The sequence below is a fragment of the Carcharhinus amblyrhynchos genome, chromosome 7 (genome assembly GCF_965287045.1).
Source record: "Carcharhinus amblyrhynchos chromosome 7, sCarAmb.v2.hapA, whole genome shotgun sequence".
NCBI lineage: Eukaryota > Metazoa > Chordata > Chondrichthyes > Carcharhiniformes > Carcharhinidae > Carcharhinus > Carcharhinus amblyrhynchos.
Genome location: NC_137330.1, coordinates 94962494 through 94976395, shown reverse-complemented (window position 1 = coordinate 94976395; position 13902 = coordinate 94962494).

Sequence of the window (13902 nt, the reverse complement as noted above, 5' to 3'; positions counted from 1 at the left end):
TCATTGGAGCAGACAAGACTGAGAGCCAACCTGAGTGAGGAATTCAAGATTGAGGGGCATGGATAGAGTGGACAGGGACCAGCTGTTCCCCTTACTTGAAGGGTCAGTTACAAGGGGACACAAGTTAAAAGTGAGGGGTGGGAGGTTTAGGGGGGGATTTGAGGAAAAGCTTTTTTACTCAAAGGGTGGTGACGGTCCGCAATGCACTGCCTGGGAGGGTGGTGGAGGCAGGATGCATCACATCCTTTAACAAGTACCTGAATGAGGACTTGGCACACCATAACATTCAATGTTGTGAGGCAAGTGCTGGCAAGTGGGATTAGTTAGGCGAGTCAGGGCATTTCATGTATCAGTGCAGATTCAATGGGTCATAGGGCCTCTTCTGCACTGTGGTATTCTGTGAATCTGATCCAGAGCAGACAGTGTTTAAAGAAAGCTCTGGCACATCCAAATGCAAGGGAAGTACCAAATTCAGCAAAGTATGTGGTAGATCTCCGCTTTCAATAAACACATCAAGAAAAACTGGACACGTCAGCGTGCAAGTTAACCTTTGAAGCCTCGAAAGATCCTTCTAAAAATGAGGGTCCACTTCTGAAGACAAAGTCACCATATTTCCTTTGAGAGGGAGAGCTGACTGGTGGTGATTTACCCTGAGGATCACTACACCTCAGGCAAGGGGTAAGGTGGGGCCTTCATGAATAAACTTGGCCTGTATTGGAATTGAACCCATGCTGTTGGCTTCACTCTGCATTACAAACCAGCTGTTCACCCTGTTGAGCTGAACCAACACCGAATAAGGAGAATTTAATGTTTCTTCTCACTGAGACGGCAGGTATAAAAGTGAACTGCAGGCATGGTCACCATCTTTGTTGTTCACCAGAGGATCTACTCAGTGTGGATATGCCTTAAACCCTCGACCATACTCACAACACAGTCCATGCTTGACCCCTGCATTTAGTTATGAGGTCGCTAGAAGAGAAATGATCCATTTCTGGGTGAAAAATTGAGATTGGCCACTAATATGAATATAACATGCAGTAGAAATATACTGAGTAAATATACTGAGCCTAACATGCCAAAATCTATGGTAATAGTTAGTTAAGGTGGCACAGTAATAATGATGGTAAAACGGTTGGAAGTTCACCGTCATTACTCAAAGAACAAAGAACAAAGAGAAGTACAGCACAGAACAGGCCCTTTGGCCCTCCAAGCCTGTGCTGATCATGATGCCCTAACTAAACTGAAAAGAAACTTAGAACAAAGGGAAATGTAAAGTCACTATAGCCCCTTTGAGGCAGAGAGCTGATTGGTGGTGATTTACCCTGAGGGGTTTACTAGGCTGATGCCGGAGTTGAGGGGGTTGAGCTATGAGGAGAGGCTGAATAAAATAGGCTTGTACTCGTTAGAGTTTAGAAGAATGAGGGGAGATCTCATTGAGACGTATAAGATGATGAATGGGATGGATAGGATAGAGGTGGAGAGACTCTTCCCGCTCAGAAAGGACAGTAGGACTAGGGGGCACAGCCTCAAGATAAAGGGAGGGCGGTTTAGAACGGAGTTGAGGAGGAACTTCTTCACTCAAAGGGTGGTGAATCTCTGGAATTCTCTGCCCGTTGAAGTGGTGGAGGCTGCCTCGCTAAATATTTTTAAGACGCGGGTTGATGGGTTTTTGATAAGAGAGGGGATTAAGGGTTATGGGGAGAGGGCGGGAATGTGGAACTGAGCCACGACAGATCAGCCATGATCTTATTGAATGGCAGGGCAGGCTCGAAGGGCTAGATGGCCTACACCTACTCCTATTTCTTATGTTCTTATGTTCTTATGGATCACAGCACCTCAAGCAAGGAAGGGGTAAAGTTGAAAAGGCAGGGCCTTCATGAATAACTTTGGCCTATATGGGAACTGAACCCATTCTGTTAGCATTGCTTTGCATCACAAGCCAGCTGTCCAGCCAACTGAGCTAAGCTGACCCCAGATTGCATTGAAGGGCAGAGCAGGCTCGATGGGCCAAGTGGCCTACTCCTAATTCGTATATTTGTGTGGAAAATGCCATATTGTCCACTTGCCAAATCACTTCATGGATTCCATAAAATATGCATTGTTTATAATCTCAGAAGTTTCAAGAGACTTTCTATGAACTTTACAGCAGTGCACTGTGATGAGTGAGCAGTGCCGTTCTTCCCTCTGATTCTACTCTTTCTTTGGTAATGTGCAGCTTTTGGAGGCTAACAGAAAGGAAACAGTCTATTAAGTGTGAGAAGGATCAATCAGAGAAGTTATATCGCTATTTTAACCCAAAGTTTACATCTGGTGTGAACAATTTAGACCTCTCCACATTTGCTGAGTTATCCAGGGAGCACAATAATACACGGACAATAACTTATAGGCAACTGTAATATGATGACCTGAATGGCTGTTAACATTGATCCCCACTTGCATAAATATTTGTAACTGAGCTATCTAGGAAAATGATAATTGCAGCAACTCTGATTTTGGGAAATTTTGTTCAAAGATTTTCATAATAAGGGACGCTGCAAAGCTTTGTATATCTTCCAGCTTTATAATGTTCAAAATTTACAGGAAATTATTTTTGCAGATGTTATACATTAGAAAACATGTGGGCATTTTGGAAGATGCAGAGGACGACCAGTACTCAAAGTATTCCAGTACTGAGTGCTTCTACATGATGGGCTTATTGTCTTTTTTCGTCCGTTGTCTACCCGCTCTTCTTTATTTAGGTAGAAGCCAATGTTTCTATTTTAATGATGACACACCACGCGGTGACATTCTAAGCAGGAAGAGAGACTGCTGCCATTAAATCATATTTTAAAATGCAACCTATAAATACTTCTGGAAAAGGTTGAGCCAAGTCAGAAGACACTCAAGCCAACTACAATGGGAGCCATAATAACATGTGGCGTACTAACCCTGCTTAGGGGCTTTTGCGAATTGAGATAAATCTGTGAAAAGTTTATGCAGTCTCTTATAGCAGAAGATAGACTATTGTGATTGGCTGTAGGATGTTTTCTTATCTCAAGGATTCACCCATTCCCCTGTTTTAGCCTCCTTGCTGCTGCCGCTTAAAGTTAGTCTGGTGAGGGGCTCCCTTGCTACAGAGAGGTCAGGCAGGAATTGGTCTTTTTATCTGTGACTGTCTCTTCACTCCAAGAATGTCTCCTGCCTTTTGGCTAAGATCGAGCATCAGATCAAGCCCAAGATGGGATGGAATGCCTTATCTTGTTAGCTTGGATGTTTTTTGTCTCTATGGAGACCTTGAACGGGATTCAACTGGATTTTGAATTTGGTTTTTGGAGTAAGCAAAGAATGGATTTGTGTTTGCCTGGTCCATTCTGAGCACTGGCTTTGTAACTTCAAGGATGGAGTAAAAAATTTTTTAAAATGTCTCTGTTAATACTTTAACGCTTCTACTGATGGGTTGGTCAAGAAAGTGATTTGTTTAATTAGTGCATCTCATGTTTGAATAATGCTTAAATTCAAATCCAAAGCCTCTAGTTGGAAATACAGAATTCTACAAGCCCTGGTGTCAATCTCATTTCTACATTCCCAACACTACTTTAGGATTTTTTAGTATGACCGATGCATCTAACTAACATGTCTTTTGGAGTGTGGGAGGAAACCAGATCACACAAAGGAAACCCACGCAGATAGGGGGAGAATATTTAGACTCCACACAGACAGTGATCCAAGTCGGGAATCGAACCCAGGCCTCTGGCCCTATGAAGCAGCAGTGTGTCACTGTGCACTAACGCTAACCACTGTGCCACCATCATTTTATTTACCAGCAATCTCTTTTCTAGCGACATAACTTGAAATGAGCAAATCAGCTTATTAAGCAAAGCATACCATAGTTTGAAGAGAAACTCTGCCTGGAGTGCCAGCCAGGGCTTTATTGCTTGAACAATCCACAATAAATAAAACCTTTTAAACATACGCATTGTCTTATCGAGACATGGCAAACAAAACACATAAGTATTTAATTTTTCTTTTGGACGTACAGAGCAAGAAATATGATGTGGAACGAAAATTGATATGGTTCCATGTCAAGAAAGGATTTGTTCCTTGTACTAAAATTTAAACATTAGTTTCTTCTCTGCATTTACAATAATTTATTCATCGCAAGAGCCTGGGTGAACACATAATAAATATTACTGTACCGCTTGCACAGACCTGTTGGAATGTAATCGTCAGATTGAACAACAGCTGGCATCAATGATTTTGTGTAGAGGATTATGGGATTGATTGCTTGGTATTACTTTTGAATTAACCAGTGCCCGTAAGTAAACAAAAACAGACTGCCTTCAGGTGTCTAAACTGATCAAAAATAACACTGATTCCCTCCTCAAGTTTCTGTCCCATTTTCCTGGACATGCTGACTCTTCCTGGCAAGTAGTCTAACAGGGAGATGGTGGCGTAGTGGTATTATCACTAGCCTGTTAATCCAGAAACTCAGCTAATGTTCATCGAACCCTGGTTCGAATCCTGCCACAGCAGATGGTGCAATTTGAATTCAATAAAAATTATCTGGAGTTAAGAATCGACTGATGATATGACACTATTGCTGATTATCAAAAAACTCGTCTGGTTCACTCAGATTCAAACCCATCCGGGTGGCACAGTGGTTAGCACCGCTGTCTCACAGCGTCAGGGACCTGCGTTCAATTCCGGCCTCAGGTCGTAAGAACATAAGAAATAGGAGCAGGAGTAGGCCATCTAGCCCTTGGAGTCTGCTCCGCCATTCAATAAGATCATGGCTGATCTGAAGTGGGTCAGTTCCACTTTCCCGCTTTCTCTCCATAACCCTTAATTCCCCTGTCTATCAAGAACCTATCTACCCATGACTTAAATATATTAAGCGAGGTAGGCTCCACCACTTCAACGGGCAGGGAATTCCAGAGATTCCCCACCCTTTGAGTGAAGAAGTTCCTCCTCAACTCTGATCTAAACTGCTCCCTCACCAGCTTATCTTGAGGCTGTGTGCTCTAGTCCTGTCTATGTCATTGTCTGTGTGGAGTTTGTACATTCTCCCTGTGTCTGCATGGGTTTCCTCTGGGTGCTCTGGTTTCCTCCCACAATCCAAAGACGTGTGGATGAGGTTGATTGGCCATGCTAAATTGGCTCTAATGTCAGGGTTGGTTATGGGAGTAGGGCCTGGGTGGGATTGTGGTCGATGCAGGTTCGATGGGCCGAATTGCCTGCTTCTCCACTGTAGGGATTCAATGATTCATGTCCTTTCAGGAGGGAAATTTGCCATCCTTACATGGCCTGGCCTACAAGTGACCCCAGAGCCACATTTGGTTGACTCCCAACTGCCCTCGGGCAAGTAGGGATGGGCAATAAATGACGGCCAGCCAACCATGACCATGCCCCATGAATAAAAAAAAATCTCATCCAATGTATAATCTGCTTGTATTCACAGTAAACAACTACATATGAAGAACGAACATCAATTTCAGTATATTTGTTCCCATTGCTATTTCACATCATGCTGTCACATGCTATTGTTGCAATGGTGTACAGTCAGCATGGGTTGCAGAAACTGGCTTTGCTATGGTTAAATTTTTCCTTAACTCAGCATTAAATAATGGACTCTTTGGGACTGTTCTCCCATGTTATAGATTCACAAGCCAATGGAAATAGCCCCTCAGTCTCTCATGCAAAATGCTGCAGATGCTGGAAATCTGAAATCAAAACAGAAAATGCTGGAAATGTCAGCGGGCCTGACAGCACTGGTGGAGACTGAGAAAAAGAGTTCATGTTTCAGATCAATGACCGTTCCTTGGAAAAACGCAATCGGCTTTCAGCAAGATAGAATGGGCCAAACTAAAGCGAAGGTCTCTGATTTGTGAGGTTAAATGATGAAAGATTTCATGGTACAAAAGCCTAAGAGAGTGGCAATGGGCAAAGAAACTGAAGATTTGTTTTGATCGTAACATAATAATATAAAAAGATAAGAGCAAGAGTGGACCATTGGACCATGGGGCCCATTGTGCCTACTCCACCATTTAACAAGATCATGGCTAATTTGATTGTGGTCTTAATTTCACTTTCTTGCCTGTCCTCCAAAACACTTGAGTCCCTTGTAGATCAAAACTCGTGACTTAGCCTTGAATATATTGAATGTCTCAGCCTCCACTGCTCTCTGTGGAAGAGAATTCCAAAGATCTATTATCCTATTGAGAGAAGAAATTTTCATTTTCATTTTAAATGGGAGACTCCTTATTCTGAAACAGTGCTCTTTCGTTCTAGATTTCCACCTGCGAGGGAAACATTTTGCATCCATCCTGTTAAGCCCTTTTATATGTTTCAATAAAATCACCTCTCATTCTTCTAAACTCCAATTATTATTGTTCCAACTTGCTCAACCTTTCCTCATAAAACAAAGCAAAGGCTTTGGATGAAAGCAAGTAAAAGAGGTGATGAGAATAAAGTTAATGGCTGCCTCAACATAAGGGGACCAGGTGCCTTTGGTATAATGTCTAACTAATGTTGCCTGTGAAAGGCACCTGGTCCCCTTATGTTAAGCCTTTCCTCATAATTACTCTAGTACTCTTTGTTAGGGTTAAATTCTCCCATTGACCGCAAATATTCCTTCTGCGACATTTTACATGCAATTACATACACAAGTCACTTTAAATTCATACGAGGAGATAATCATTGACTTAAGAAAACATTGTGGAGGACATATCCCAGATTACTTCAAGTGTGATGATGTTGAGATGGTCGAGAGCTTCAGGTTTCCAGGTATTCAGAGCAACAACAATCTGTCCTGATCCCTCCAAACCAATGCTATAGTTAGGAAAGCCCACCAAGACCTCTACTCTCTCAAAAGACTAAGGAAATCAGACATGTCTACTACAACTTTCACCGATTTCTACAGATGCACCATAGAAAGCACAGTTGCCCCATAGCATGGTAAGGTTCCTGCACTGACCAAGACCGCAATAATCTACAAAGGGTTGTGAATGTAGCCCAGTCCATCATACAGCAAACCAGCCTTCCATCCATTGACACTGTCCACACTTCCCACTGCCTTGGAAAAGCAGCCAGCAGAATTAAGGACTCCCCATATCCCATTCCACCTTCTCCTATTGGGAAAAAAATACAGAAGTCTGAAAACACGTACCTACTGATTCAGGAACAGCTTCTTTCCTGCTGCATGAGACTTTTGTTTGATCCTATTACACATTAAGTTGATTTTTCTCTTCACCCTATTGGTAAGTCTGCACCTATCCTTTCCTATTTTGTCTGTAACAGCTGGCAAGAAACAATACTTTTCACTGTATCCCATTAGATGTGACAATGATAAAGCAATCAAATCAGCTCTGTGTGCAAAATGTTATAGTATCCAAGCTACGTACCATTCACTGATGGACTGAGCTATTCACGAACACAACCCATGTACATGGAGCAATCTTTCAAAACATTTAAAACTTCCTCAAATTTAACTTTAGGATATCAGCAATTCTGAATCACGCTGCAGAAGCCTGTAGGCGGGGCTTAACACATCCGAAACACTTCAGTTCCGATTGGAGCCTCCAACTGCACACGTACAGAAAAAAAAATGATAGCATGCTGCTCCCTAGCCATATGCTTCCCCCGGCTCCCACAGACATTGCCCCATACCCCCCAAACATTACTGACCCCCTTATCCCCCCACCCCCTCCAACATCCAGATCGTGGGCCCGTTCCCCCCCTTCCCCCCTACTGATCTCGGGCAGAGTGGCTGCAGACGCCCGTGTGTGGAGAGTCTGCAGAAGGATCTAGATAGGCTGGGCGAATGGGCCAGGAAATGGCAAATGGAATTTAATGTTGGCAAGCGTGAGGTGGTCCACTTTGGTAGGAATAATGGTAGGAAGGACTATTACTTACGTGGCGAAAAACTGCAGCAGGCGACGGTGCAGAGGGACCTCGGGGTCCTTGTGCATGAGTCGCAAAAACCCAGCTTGCAGGTGCAGCAGGTGGTCAGGAAGGCGAATGGGATGCTGGCCTTCATAGCGAGGGGGATTGAATATAAAAGTAGGGAGGTCTTGCTGCAGCTGTATAGGGCATTGGTGAGGCCGCAGCTGGAGTACTGTGTGCAGTTTTGGGCGCCGCACCTGCGCAAAGATATTTTGGCCTTGGAGGGAGTGCAGAGGAGGTTTACTAGGCTGATACCGGAGTTGAGGGGGTTGAGCTATGAGGAGAGGCTGAATAAACGAGGCTTGTACTCGTTGGAGTTTAGAAGAATGAGGGGAGATCTCATTGAGACGTATAAGATGATGAATGGGATGGATAGGATAGAGGTGGAGAGACTCTTCCCGCTCAAAAAAGACAGTAGGACTAGGGGGCACAGCCTCAAGATAAAGGGGGGGCGGTTTAGAACGGAGTTGAGGAGGAACTTCTTCACTCAAAGGGTGGTGAATCTCTGGAATTCTCTGCCCGTTGAAGTGGTGGAGGCTGCCTCGCTAAATATTTTTAAGACGCAGGTTGATGGGTTTTTGATAAGAGAGGGGATTAAGGGTTATGGGGAGAGGGCGGGAAGGTGGAACTGAGCCACGACAGATCAGCCATGATCTTATTGAATGGCGGGGCAGGCTCGAAGGGCTAGATGGCCTACTCCTGCTCCTATTTCTTATGTTCTTATGTTCTCCTCCATTGATGGAGGAGTGGCAGCAGAACCCCCCCCCCTTTCCCTCCACTGATCTCAGGAGGAGTGGCAGCGGAACCCTCCCCCCCCCCTTTCCCTCCATTGATCTCAGGCAGAGTGGCAGCGTATCCTCTTTTCTTACACTGATACTCAGGCAGAGTGGTAGCAGACCTCCAGACCCCCCTTCTTGCCCCCAGCAATCTCAAGCAGAGTGACAGTGGACCCACCCCCCTCCCTCCCCCCACCACCGACCTCAAGCAGAGAGCCATCGGACGTTAGGCACCTACCTCCTCACTAACAGGAGTGCCCGAATCAGACTTTTGTGGAGCATGTCTGCTTCTGGATGGGCAAACGTGGTACTAAAGGGGGAAGTGCCAGTAAAGTTGAGCGTGAAGCCCATTAAATCAATTTAAATGCATGCAAATGCATTTAAATGGCCATCATGCCCATTCTAGGTGCAGTCCCAATTGCTGTCATTTTCAGGCCTTGGTAAAGGGGGAACCAGCACGGAGGTAAGCGTGGATCAAACTACTTGCCCCACGCCCGACTTTACCAAGTCTTCGCGCCCGAAAATGAGCACAACGTGATGGTAAAATCGGGCTCGGAGACTCTCCTTCATCAATCATAACGTTGCACACTTTATTCACCAGCCCCAACAGAGAAAGCAGTATCACAATATTGTCACCTCTGATAATAAATTGCAGCCGAGATTGCTAACATAACTGTGCAGTGAGGTTAACATCTACAATCTACTGATTCAGGGGCAAAAATGTTTTCAACAGTGTCAGATGACACTTGATACTAAGACAATAATTCAACAAATTATTTATATATTACAAATTGATATATTATTCTATCATTGCTGTATCACCATTCCTTAACTGTCACTGGGTCAAAATCCAGGGATGTCCTCTCTAATAACACAGTTGGTGAATCTACATCAGATGAACTGCACCATTTCAAGAAGTTTTAAGTTTATTTATTAGTGTCGCAAGTAGGCTTACATTAACACTGCAATGAAGTTACTGTGACAATCTCCTAGTTGCCCACTCCAGCGCTTGTTCGGATATGCTGATGGAGAATTTAGCATGGCCAATTCATCTTACCAGCATGTCTTTCTGTGAGAAAGGAGAAGGAGGCCATTTGGCCCATCGACCCTGCACCACCAGTCACACCCACAATCTATCTCGTAACCCTACATATTTACCCTGCTAATCCCCTTGATACTAAGGGGCAATTTATCATGGCCAATCAACCTAACCTACACATCTTTGGAGTATGAGAGGAAACCAAGGCACCTGGAGAAAACCCACACAGGCATGGGGAGAATGTGCAAACTCCACACAGAAGTCACCCAAGGACAGAATTGAACCTGGGTCCCTGGTGTTGTGAGGCAGCAGTGCTAATCACTGTACCACTGTGACACCAAGTTCTAATTTCTTATGGTAATGTAATGAGTCCTGCACAAGGAGATCAATACAGACAGGAATAGGTCTGATTGTGATGCTTTAATAGCAGTCATGAACTAGACAGTTCGACAGCGCAGTCTCTCGAACAGCATTCCACATGCTGTGGAATGTGGAATGATATCCAAATTTTGATTAAAGATTTCAGCCAACAAGCAGCACCCATCCTTAAACATTAGGAGGAAAATTGGCTTGTTGCTTCTTGATCTATCACCCAAAAGCTGCCCTTGTCACTCCTTGTCCTCTGATGCCCCAGAGCAGATGTCCTCTTCACTGTGAGACACAGCATTTTCAAAAACACATGATGGAGTGTTATTTCTAATGGCCCATCTGTTGAAGTGGTAAAGAGGGAGAGATAGTCAAACCCCAGGACTGCTCCTGTAAGCCCCCCCTGATGGTTGGCAGGGTATTTGATGACAGTTGCAAGAATTTGACACGCAGCGGTGTCCTTTACAGCACTTTAAACTTTGTCATCAAATCCTCCAGTAACACAGATTTATGAACGATCATGATCTTGTTTTGAAAGTTGTATATTTGGCAGCCGTGAACTTTGATCTATGATAGGCTGCAGAAGTCAGTGTGAAATAATTCTTTCCTGTAATCCCTCCAAGAAAATAAATAGCAAAAATGCTAGAGGTTGAAATTTGATGCTGTTTGCGCCTGTTCAGTCATGCAGTGGCTTAAATATATACGAAGTCGTTCACTGGAGAGCCAGGCAGAGCAGGTTGATTGGTTTTGAGGTTTCTAGAGATGTGAAGTCTTCCGCAGCAGCATACTGTGCAAGGCCATCAATCACCATAAAGCCCAGAACAGCACAAAGTCGTTGACATGTACGACATGATCACTATTCCTGCTGAAGAACACAAGAAATAGAAGCAGGAGTAGGCCACCAGGCCCTTCAAGCCTGCCCCGCCGTTCAATCTGGTCATGGCTGATCTACTCAGGCCAACATTATATTGTAAGAGACAACAACGTGGACAAGATGAAAAGTGGAAAGAAGCAAGTCATTCCTGGTACAACCTGGGAGCAGAGGTTCGCTGCCCAACTCAATTAGAAGAAAAAAAGGACTTGATTAAATGACATATTTCACGACAACAGGATGCCCCAAGGTGCCTTGCAGCCAATGAAATATTTTATAGCCATTGTATTGTTGGAAAACTGGCAGACAATTTATGCACAGCAAATTCTCACAAGTGGTGATGTGGTAATGACCAGATAATTAGTTTTATTTTTGGGTGTCAGTAGACGGATAGTTATTGAGCAGGAGACCAGAGTAAACGCCACTGTTTTCCCTCAAAATAGGGCCACCTCAGAGGGCAGAAGGTATATAATGGCTTCTCCCCCTGCTCCCATGCTGTTACCACTGGAGTTTACCAATGTTCTATTCCTGTTCTACTTACTTTTTATTTACGCGAAATCATCCAAAAACACGGGCTGGAATTTTATGCCTCCCTAAGAGCAGGCTGGTGGGGTGGGTGGGATGGCGGGAAGTGGTGCCCAATGCCAACCTGCCTTGACTGGTACTTAAGGGTCTCGTCCTGCTGTTGTTGGTATCGTACCAATGCCAGGAGGTGGTGGGAATGCAAAATTGCTTGGTATACCCTGGAAGCTTGGTTGCAGACTTGATGGGAGAAATGATGGTGTCACAGAATGTTATTGGATTAGTGATCCACAGGTCTATCCTAATGATCTTGGAGACATGTGTTCACATCCCACCGATTTTCAATTTGACTAATAAATGCAGAATTGAAAGTTAGTCTCAATAATGGTGACCAGGAAGCTATCATTGGTTAATGTAAAAACATCTGGTTCACTAATGTTCTTTAGGGAAGGAAATCTGCCATCCTTACCTGGTCTGGCCTACATGTGACTCCAGACTCATAACTGTCCTCTGAAATGGGCTAGCAAATGCTCAGAACAATAGCAATTAGGGAAGGGCAATAAATGAAAGAATAAGAAAAGTTGAAGGGCCACTGAAGGATGCTTCAATCACCTAAAATCTCTTATGCCACATTTTGTTTCAAAATTCTCCAGAGAAGCCCACGTGTTAGGTGAATTGGCCGTGCTAAATTCTCCCTCAGTGTACCCGAACAGGCGCCGGAGTGCTGTGACTAGGACATTTTCACAGTAACTTCATTGCAGTGTTAATGTATGCTTATTTGCGACAATAAATAAACTTAAAGAAGTGCCTGTGGATGGTTAATGATGTTCAAGGCATTGTACAAACACAAGTTGTCGTTGTTAATTTCTCCCTCTTTAACAAGCTTTTAGTCATTGGCCCCAACATCCTTACATGGTTCATGTCAAATAGCTGCTCTGAAACAGCTTGGAACATTTATCTACATTGAAGGCACCGTACAAACATAGGTTTTAATTAATCCAAAAGCCAGCATAATTCAATAGAACGGCAGACACTGCCTCACTATTACACTGGAACAGCAGACTAGATTGTCTGTTCAAATTGCTTGAGTGGGTCTTAAAGCAACAGCCATCAGATTCAGAAGCTCTACCACTACTCATTCAAGCACAGCCAGATAATACAGACTTTATGAATGGGCATTTAGGTTATTTCTTAGACATTCAGCTGCCTAAATTTTGGTTTTTGTTTCTGCTTATGTCTATTTTTATATTTAATCCTGTGTTTTGTGACGTGGGAATGTTAGTTACAACGCCCAATGCTTTCATTATCAGTGGAGCAAAAATCAGAAATCAAGCCATTAATCCACTCACCCCTGTCCTGCTGCCTGTCCAGTTTTAGACTTGGCAGAAAGGAAAGTGCCAACCTGATGGGAGACGTGAGAAAGTGCAGTGATAAGAATGTGAGCCCTTCACAGTCAGACAGACAGGGAATATAAACAGAGAGCCAGAGTTGCCAACATGGCCCAAAGGAGATGGCTGTGAGATAGGGAAGAAACACAAATAAAAAAGCCCAGTTGTAATTCGATAGCCGAATTCTCTGTGTCATGTGCGTACCTTGCTATCTAAATAAGAATACAGAAGGAAAAGAAACAATATTTTACAACAGCATCAGAAGACACAGGCAACTAAATATTAGGATGAGAAGGGACCCTAGGCAGATAAAAGATTGATGTTTGGATGCTGGCATTGGACTGGGGTGGGCACAGTAAAAAGTCTCACACACCAGGTTAAAGTCCTACAGGTTTATTTTTAATCATGAGCTTTCGGAGTGCTGCTCCTTCAACAGGTGAGATGAAATATTCATCGGGAAGATATCTGTGCATCTTCCAGTGGATTAACAATTTCATTGCTCTCTTAATGCCTTTATGTTTAAAGTTTGATTGCAGTAACGGGCACTCATGCACTGAATTTGTGTTATTTCTCTGCTTATTGGTTGATGGAAATGGTGTGTGTCACTCCAAGGGAAAGAGAGAGATTTTACAATCATTTATGAATCTTGGGCCTGAGTTTTTCAACCACTGGGCACACACACTCAGCGAGCACAGAAATATGGCCAGCCGCGATTGAACGCAGGGCGCAATTTCATGTTGGCCGACCAAATAATGGTCACCCAGAAGAAAACACGCTCTGTGAAATGGGGAGCACTGGCGGCGAGAGTGGGAAGAGGGCAGGCACCAAGAAAAGGGAGGATGTGGGCTGGCATCTCCATTGTGCCTCCTCAGGGGGACAGTCCCTTGTGTCAGCAGGGCAGTGACAAATAAATAGCAAAGGAAAATGTATGAAGAGTGTCTAGGCAGCACATTCAAACACAAGCCTCAGGCCTCAGATAAGTTTTTAATTTTATTTCAGCCCTGACAGTTCGACCTGACA